Source organism: Otolemur garnettii, unplaced genomic scaffold, assembly GCF_000181295.1.
Source record: "Otolemur garnettii isolate 467f Iridium unplaced genomic scaffold, OtoGar3 scaffold00049, whole genome shotgun sequence".
Taxonomy (NCBI): domain Eukaryota; kingdom Metazoa; phylum Chordata; class Mammalia; order Primates; family Galagidae; genus Otolemur; species Otolemur garnettii.
Genome location: NW_003852444.1, coordinates 5897990 through 5908092, shown reverse-complemented (window position 1 = coordinate 5908092; position 10103 = coordinate 5897990).

Below are 10103 nucleotides of genomic sequence, written 5' to 3'. Positions count from 1 at the left end.
CTGTCATCCTTTCAACCTGAGCGGGGTGGCTCTTGTTTCCTGTATCAGACCTCCGGGTAAGATTTCATCTGCTGCTCTAATAAGCGGTCAGTTACACCAGTTAGCATCTGAGACTCCCCCCAGTCTGGGGAGACCTGGAGATTTGTGGAGTGAGTGTGTGTTGCCTCTGCCGTGTCACGTTCAAACGCAGGCTTTCTGTACATTGCTTTTCTTTCATTGGCACAAGAGGAAAGAGAAACTGGATTTAAACAGCCACTTTTATTCTTTTAGACTCCAAGAAAGAAAGACAGTTAGAGAATTTGGGGGTTCTACTTCCCAGATGCCACTGCTTGGCAGGGAATCTCTTGGTAACGGCAAAGCAAGGATCTGCCAATAAAGAAAATCTAGTCTGGGCACTGTTGCTAAGTGCTTAGATCACTGGCCTTGCAAACCAGAGGTCATGAGTTGGACTCTTGCTAGGGCCTGATTTAAAAAAAAAAAATTTTTTTTAAATCTGAGGAGGAAAAGTAAGCAACAACTTCCAGAGATCTAATAGCTTCCTTCTTTAACGCGACAGTAGTTAATAAAGCCTAACAGTAGATGGACTTCTCGTTTTAAAACTTTGCCCTTAGTAATCTACCCTGTCCTCAGCCCAGCTACAGAGCATGTGACGCAGAGTCCATACCATATAGGGCATTTCTGTATCAAAATGCCACAGATATAAACAGAAATAAAATACTAAACACTAAGGTGTGGAACAATATCTGGTTTTTAAAATTATATAGTTTTGTTTATTTATTTGGGGAGACAGAGTCTTGCTCTGTAGCCTGCTCTGTGCTCACCTCCACGGCAGCACAGCGACAAAGACGCTTTCTCTCTCTCCTTGGCCAAACTCTGGCTGGGCTTCTCTGAGCCTTTTCTCTACTAGGCCTTAACCCAGAGGGTTCCATCTGCCCTCCTCACCCCGCATTAACAGACTGGAACAAACACTAACAAAGTTTCTAGCAGCCCAAGGCGGCCTCCCTGGGATGAGCAGAAGGGGGGGATCCCGCCCTGAGAGAGGCCAGCCCCAGGGCCCCACACATGCACTACACAGTTCGTTGCCATCCAGACGTAGCTACATGGGGGTGGGGGGCAGCAGGGACGAGTGGGGAGTGATGAAGTCAATGAAGCCACATTAAGCTGGTTCAAATAAATGAGGGCAGTCAACACCTGACTCCCTAGGGCAATCATCCAAGATGTTGCTAAAAAAAAAAAAAACATGCAAGAATTTGGGGTGGCAGATTTCCAAGCATCAAGAGGAAATTTAAACCATGACACATGATCTCCCAGAAAGTCTTGTGTGGTGAATCTAATGAAGTTCCAATAGAAGTTTTGGAAGGGCTCATCAAAAAGGTCCCGGACTTCACTAGAGGCTTCAAACACGCTGACATCTTTAGTGCTGATGAATGTGGACTCTGTCAATACCTGACAAGAGTCTCATCATGAAGGGTGACAAATGTAAAAACCTGCCAAAGAACATGTCACAGTTCTGTTTTGTTCTAGCTCAACTGGAGAGAAGCTAAAACCCTTGATGTTTGATAAATTGTCAAAGCCACGTACATTCAAGAACCTGAAGATCAAAGACCACCCTGTCACTTAGAGATCGAAACAGTGCAGATGGATGACTGGTGCCCTATTTGAGGAGTGAGTAAGGGGTATCGACGGAGAAATGAAGAAGAAAGGATCTATTCCTCTGACAATAGACAACCATCCTAGTCACCACAAGTGAATCATCTCACAAATGTGACACTGAAATTTCTGCTTCTAAACATGACCTTAAAAATCCAATTTCTTGACCGAGATATCATGAAAACATTTAAAATATACGACCAGGCCCAGTTCCTCCAGTGAGTCATACTAAGACACAAACCTATGGTCCACCTGCGGAAGCAACTTCATCCACGACATCAGTTAACACTCTGGGTGCTGTCCTCTGGACCGGTCTACTTGGAATAAAGCTCAACCAGAAAGGATACTGAAGTGCTTCAAGAAAATTGGATTTGTCATAACCCAAGAGCATGATGTTTTTGCCCCATCAGACTGTCCATCTCCCATGCCAAAATTCAAGGCGTAAGGTTTTATTGTGGCACTCTATAATGAATGTGACCCTGACACAATTTTCCCAGCGATAGTGACCAAAGTACAGATCAATGTAAAAGTGCATGAAGCAGCTGATAAAATGGAAGAAGACAGTGAGGATGACACCAAAATTGCAGGGACTCCAGAAGAAAAGATGTCAGGCATCCAATAATGTAGTTGGAGCCATTTGCTGTGGGAAAATGCTCAGGTATGCTGAGCAGCGTAGCGAACATTGAGAGTGCTTTCTCCACTAACCTTTGTAATAAGGATAAGAAACCGATCGAGATTGACTCTTTTTTCAGAAGGAATGAACATACCACGAGAAAACAGGAAATGTATTGATCTGGTATGACCTCGTATGCATTGTTTTATTCTTTTGATTCCACATGATCTCATCTGATATTCTTTTTTTTTTTTTAAGACAGAGTCTCACTTTGTCACCCTCACTAGAGTGTCGTGGCATCATACCTCACAGCAACCTCAAACTCTTGGGCTTAAGTGATTCTCTTGCGTCGGCCTCCTGAGCAGCTGGACCTATGGGCACCCGCCACAAAGCCCAACTATTATTTTAGAGATAGGGTCTCACTCTTGCCCAGGCTTGTCTCAAACTCCTGAGCTCAGGCAATCCACCCACCTTGGCCTCCCAGAGTGCTGGGATTACAGGCATGAGCCACACAACACCCAGCCATATGATTGATATTCTGTAATAAAACCTATTCAAGAAAGTACATGTACAAATTATCAATTAAAAGACAGAGACTATCAGGGCAGATGAAAAAATAAGACCTAACTATATGTTGTCTATAAGAAACCCACTTTAAATATAAAGACAGATTAGGCAGCAGCTGTGGCTCAAAGGAATGGGGCACCAGGCCCCATATGCCAGAGATGGCAGGTTCAAACCCAGCCCCGGCCAAAAACTGCAAAAAAAAAATAAAATATATATATAAAGAGAGACAGAGACAGAGACAGATTAACAGTAAAGGGATAGAGAAAGATGTACCGTGCTAACACTAATCAAAAGAAAACTGCAGTAGCTGTATTCATTTCAGACAAAGCAGACTTGAGAGCAAGGGAACTTATCTATAAAGAGGGGCATTATACAATGATAGAGGAGCCAGTTCCCTACAGAGACTTCTTAGTGTGCAGGTACCTCCCAAGAGAGCATCAAAATATGTGAGGCAAAAACTGATAGAACTGCAAAGAGAAATAATAGACTAATTCACTATTATAGTTGGAGACTTCAGCACCCCTTTGTCAGTAACTGGCAGATCCAGCAGGCAGAAAATCAGTAAGGACACAGTCAGACTGAACAGCACCATCAATCAATTGGCTTTAACTGACATTTGTAAAATACTTTATCCAACAACAGCAGAATACCTATTCTTCTCAAACTTACATAGAACACGTATCAGGATAGACACATTCTGGGCCATAAAACGTACCCTAGCAAATTTAAGAGAATAAATCCTACCATGTCATTCAGTCACTGTGTTACACCATTTAATAGACACCATTAATCCAAATGTATCTTACTGGCCATGAAAAATAAAGCAGAGTGGGTGGCACCTGTGGCTTAAAGGAGTAGGGCACCAGCCCCATATGCCAGAGGTGGTGGGTTCAAACCCAGCCCCAGCCAAAAAAGAAAAAAAAGAAAAGAAAAGTTTACCTTTTAAAAAGCACAAAAATAATTTGCTATGAAATAATGTTTTTGGCGTCTACTAAATCTCAGACCTTATAAATCTAAAGAAATTGTAACATATTTACTTAGATTTCTTTTTTTCCAGAACCAAAAAGTTATCAGTTTTTGCACATCACCTGACTGCACTGAATCTTTGCCTGCGTGCTATGTCTTCCCTCCTTCGCACAACAGGGAAATACCTCTTTCCTTTGAAGGCAAAGTCGCCTGTAAGGCTCTGCATCCCGGTTCCTTCACTTTCTTCACTGTGTTTTGCATCATTCAGTACCTCCTCCACTGCCGAGATCACTCCCATCAGCATGCAGAAATCTGGTTTTAAGGCTGCTAGATTTAGCAAATAGAAATAGAAATGCCCAAGTAAATTTGAATTTCAGATAAATAGTATTTTAGTATGTGAGTCCCATGCAATATTTGGGACACACTTAAACTACAAAAGTATTCCTTATTTATCTGGGGTTTTTTTGTTTGTTTGTTTTTGAGACAGGGCCTCAAGCTGTCCCCCTGGGTAGAGTGCTGTGGCATCACAGCTCACAGCAACCTCCAACTCCTAGGCTCAAGCGAGTCTCCTGCCTCTGCCTCCCAAGTAGGTGGGAGCACAGGCGCCTGCCACAATGCCCGGCTATTTTTTGGTTGCAGCTGTCATTGTTGTTTGGCGGGCCCAGGCTGGATTCAAACCCGCCAGCTCAAGTGTATGTGGCTGGCGCCTTAGCCGCTTGAGCCACAGGCGCCCCCTATTTGTTTGTTTTTTGATACAGGGCCTCAAGCTATAGCCCTGGGTAGAGTGCTGTAGCATCATAGCTCACAGCAACCTCAAACTCCTGGGCTTAAGTGAATGATTCTCTTGCCTCAGCCTCCCAGGTAGCTGTGGGACTACAGGTGCCCACCACAATGCTGCTATTTTTTGGTTGTAGTTGTCACTGTTTGGCAGGCCGGAGCCGGATTCGAACTCGCCAGCTCTAGTGTACGTGGCTGGCGCCTTAGCTGCTTGAGCTACAGGCACCACCTTCCTTGTTTATCTGAAGTTAACTGTGTGTCCTGTATCTTATCTTATCCCTTATCTACCCAACATGTCTACCTTGCAGTTACCAGCCACTTTCTCTGTTCCCTTTCTCTGCCAAACTACCAAAAGCGTCTAAGTTTGCTGTCCTTTCCATGAGCGCCTCCTAGTCGTTTGCCTTTCTTCTCCACCCTAGCGTCCTTCTCCAGCAATTTGCTGAGACTGCTCTGGTCATGGTCACTGATGACCAGATGAGCAGGGCCTTTGTCTGTCTTATACCCCAGAGTATTCTGAACACCCAGGGCTTACAACAGCACAGCAAGCATTTACTCCAAAGTATTTGTTAAATGAACGCATTCACCTGTATCAGAAGTATTACGATATAATCTGGTCAGTTCTCAGTGAATTTATTTGCTATTCCGTGAAATTCTCAACACTGGTTTATTCTATGCTCAAGTAACAAACCATGTTCTAACTGTAGGAGTGCATTTAAAAAAAAAAACAACATTCCTCTAAACTCATAGCTTTTCTAAGACATACGAAAACAGTACCTCCCTCTCCCACCTCCATTTTATGGTATAACCAAGTATAATGGGCCGGAGGGATGCAGTATTTTCCCAGCGTGCTGACCATGGTGGGAGCCTGAACTGAATTTATTCAGTTCCATTTCCTGCAGATTCAGAAAACTTTCCCATCCGTAGTAGGTCTCCTCTCCAGGTGTCCAGGACCCCACCTCCCACCTCCTAGGCTCCTGAGAGTCTTCGAAAAGAAATAGTGGGGCTGGAGGCCTTTGGGCCAAGATAGGAGGACATACAAGTGACAAGGACAGCGCCAAGTCAGGGAAGTTCTCACCTGATGTCTAGGGAATGACTTTGGAGATCATTGTTAATTTTTTTGAACTGGACCAAGAACTACTTTCTACGATGTATTAGCTCTGTCTTCTGGAAAACCACGAAGCAGGACAATCCCTTCTCATGGCAACACTGCAGACACATGAAGACAGTTTGTCTCCTATAAGCCTTTAATTCGTACAGAAAATACTTGGTTTCATGATTTCTTCCTCAAATGAAATGGTTTCCAGTGCTGCTGTTCTGGCTCCCCTTCTTGCAGTCTCCCCCAGCTAATTAATAAACAGTCTTTTCAAAACATGGCAACTAAATTCCTCAAGTAACCAGCCGGAGAGAGAGAAATTCTCACCTCCCCTCACTGGGCCACTACATTTCTAGTAAGGTCCACAGCTGGTTCATCTTTAAAAATCCCAGTGCTCCTAATGATGCCCAATACAGCAATTAACATCCTCAAATCTTTCCTGTAAAGTCCCATATGTATATTGTAGATTTTTTTTTTTTTTTTGAGACAGGACCTCAAGCTGTCCTCTTGGGTAGAATGCTGTGGCATCACAGCTCACAGCAACCTCCAGCTCCTGGGCTCGAGCAAGTCTCCTGCCACAGCCTCCCAAGTAGCTGGGACCACAGGCGCCCACCACAATGCCTGGCTATTTTTTGGTTACAGCCGTCATTGTTGTTTGGCAGGCCCTGGCTGGATTTGAACCCGGCACCTTAGGTGTATGTGGCTGGTGCTTTAGCCACTTGAGCCACAGGCGCCAAGCCAGATTTTTTGTTGTTGTTTTGTTTTTTTTGAGACAGAGCCTCAAGCTGAGCCCCTGGGTGGAGTGCCATGGCTTCACTGCTCACGGCAACCTCCAACTCCTGGGCTCAAGCGAGTCTCTTGCCTCAGCCTCCCAAGTAGCTGGGACCACAGGCACCCGCAACAACGCCCGGCTATTTTTTGGTTGCAGCCATTATTGTTGTTTGGCAGGTCCGGGCTGGATTCGAACCCGCCACCTTAGGTGTATGTGGCTGGCACCTTAGCCACTTGAGCCACAGGCGCCGAGCCCAGATTTTTTTTTTTTTTTTAAAGAGAGTCTTACTCTGTCACCCTCAGTAGAGTGCTGTGGCATCATAGCTCACAGCAACCTCAAACTCTTGGACTCAAGTGAACCTCTCGCCTTGGCCCCACAAGTAGCTGGGATTACAGGCACCTGCCACAGGCTATTTTTTAGAGACAGAGTCTCACTCTGGCTCAAGCTATTCTCAAATTCCTTATCTCAGGCAATCCACCCGCCTCAGCCTCCCAATATTATAGGTTATTTTTTAATCTAGCACTTTAACCAGAATAATGACATTTTGTTGATTTTTGGCCCTGTTCTGCCTGTTGACATCATTTTGAATTGAGATTTTTGCCTTCTACCACAATATGATCTTTCTATAATACGATTGTGAGGCATCTGAAAATTCAATAACTCTAAACTCATGAATGTGACAAGCACACCAATATTTACTCCAAGGTCCAGGGGCCAGAAACCACAGAAGGTGAAACTTTAATTATTCCAAAAGGCAGTGAAGCATGAAGGACTTTGTCGTAGGCTAAAGCATACTTTGGGCCTTGTGGATGTCAGGGCCAAGAGAAAACTCCCTCTTTGCAGCCTGAAGTTTCACCTTAAAATCAACTGACAAAAGGCAAATAGAGGAGAAGTGGCACTCAAACAAATTAGCCTGCAAGGGTGGAAATCACAGGGCAAATACCCCACCACCCAGTGGGCTACACCTACTTATATATCCTTCTTTTTTGGAGAAAGGGAGAGGGGAAGCAAGGACAACCTTCAGGGGGTAATAAATGATTTTTAGGGGAATGCAATGGGTTTGAGGAACATACAATGGCCTGGGGACAGAGTCTGTTGGGCTCACATAGCAAACAATGGTTTATGACAACAATCTGTCCCAGTTGTTGACAGCCTTCTGTCTTTCTCCCTGTGATAGGAGTTCAGTTAATTACAACTCAGGGAAGAGACAAGAGGTCATTGTCTTCTTTGGTGGGTGTGGACTTCAGGCAGAGTAGGGAACTTGAGGGAGCAACTTCATCTCCTGCTTTGTGGCAGAAGAGGAAGTGGGGCGGAGGAGGGACAGAGAGAACTGAAGCCATCTTCTTCTGTTCAGCACATCAAAGCACCATGTTTGGGGATGTCAGTTTCTGAGCCCCAACACAAAAATGGTTGATATGCTCCTCCTGGTTCATCCTATCATGTCGGGGGAGTTGGAGGGGGGCAGCCTCTGCAGCGGGAGGGCACTCACTATGAGAAGTTGACATGAATATCCAGGAGCAGTTATGGAAAGACCCAGAAGCGGGTATGCCTCACAGGGTCCCTGATGGGGAGTCTGAAAACTGATGCCTCAAGGTTGTCTGGCACTAAAGCCAAGGCCAGACACTGAGTGCCACTTTCTAGACCTGGCCTGCCTAGCCATGAAGTCCTCTATCCCAGCCACAAACCCTGGGAAGCCCTGAAAGTTCCATGAAATGCATCAAGAGGTCACTTGGACAGTGCCCTCCGGGGGGGGCAGAATTAGGCCCAGAGCAGTGGGGACCCGGGGTGAGGCTCCAGCTGCCAGGTGCCACTTTCTTCCAGCAGGAAAACACTGCTGGCAGAGACCCCCAAGGACACCTCCTGATGGATCCTTCCAGACAACATCTCAAACACATTCTCACCCTACTGTCCCTCTGTCCCTTGCATGCTCTGGCATCCAACCCAACAGCTAACTATACGGTTACAAAGCACAACACTCTCACCAGTCCCAACCACCAAACAAGAGAAACTTGGCTGAGGTTTATTCATTAAAATAAAAAGACCAAAATTTACTAAAATTTGGAAGCCAGCATCTCTTTCAGGTGGTAGAGTATACTGGTTCTTATTTTATTTTTACTAATTATGTCTTTTGACCATAAAAGAACATAACAGGCTACTGTGTGATGCTCTAATTTAAATTGGTTATTTTTTAAAATTTTAACTTTACTACTAATTTGTATATCAAATTTATCTCACAAGAAACCCAGAAAGAACAGTATCTGTGAAATGTAATACCAAGATCCAAACACACACTGGGTCTTAGAACTCAGATCTAAGCAGTGATCACTCGAGTCTCTCACAGCTTTCGAGGGGGCTGAGGGGAATAGCTACTTCTGGATCCTGCTAAGTATAGGGCATCCCCTCTGCTCTTCAAAAGCAGACACGGTGCAGAATTACTGTTGGAGAAAAAAACAAACATCATTTGCACTGAAATGCAGCAACCCATATTAGCTTTTAAGCCCTTTTTTCCTAACTCCTTGCCCTAACAATTTCTTTTAAACAATCTTGGAGTTTTCAACTAGAATTAGAAGTGGAACCTGAAGATGTGACTGAATTGCTGCAATCTCATGGTCAAACTTGAACAGATAAGGAGATGCTTCTTATGGATGAGCCAAGAACCTGGTTTCTTGAGATGAGATATTTCCCCCTAATGAAGATGCTGTGAACACTGCTGAAATTACAACGAAAGCTTTAAAATATTCCATCAACTTACTTGATGAAAAAGCTGCAGGATTTGAGAGGACCGACTCCAATTTCTGAAAGTTCTACTATGGGTCAAACGCTATCAAACAGCATCACATGCTACACAGAAATCTTTCATCAAAGGAAGCATCAATTGGCTGGGCATGGTGGCTCATGTCTGTAATCCCAGCACTTGGGAAGTCAAGGCAGGTGGATAGCCTGAGCTCACAGGTTCAAGACCAGCCTGAGCCAGAGCAAGACCTTGTCACTAAAAAATAGCCAGGTGTACAATGACAACTGCAACCCAAAAAATAGCCAGATGTTGTGGTAGGCGCTTGTAGTCCCAGCTACTTGGGAGGCTGAGGTTGCTATGAGCTAAGATGCCATGGCCCTCTACCGAGGGTGACCAAGTGAGACTCTGTCTCAAAAAAAATAAAATAAAAAAAAAGGGAGAGTCAATTGATGGGGCAAACTTGATTCCTTTCTTATGTTAAGAAATTGCCACAGCCACTCAAATCAGCAACCACCACCCTGATCAGTCAGTCAGTAGCCATCAACACAGAGGGAAGACCCTCTACCAGCACAACTGGGGAAGGGTTGCTGCACACTTGATAGAGTATAGTATTAGTGAAAGCATCATGCAGTGGCAAACCACAAATTTCATGACTTGCTTTATTGTGGTGGTCTGGAACTGAATCACCAGTATCTCCAAGGTAAGCCTGTACTTACACTAACGCATATTTTCAAGATACTGACAGAACCAACCTCAACCCAGGTACTCCGAAACAACTCTGCAATATGAGTTGTACCAATAGCTTCTGTGTTTTATACTTCTGTAATGCTATACTTTGGCACAAGTACAATAAATAATAGTTAGCTACACATATGTGGTTTACCTTGACTTGTGGCTGTAATTTTTCAAGTCTTTTTTTTTTTTTTTTTTT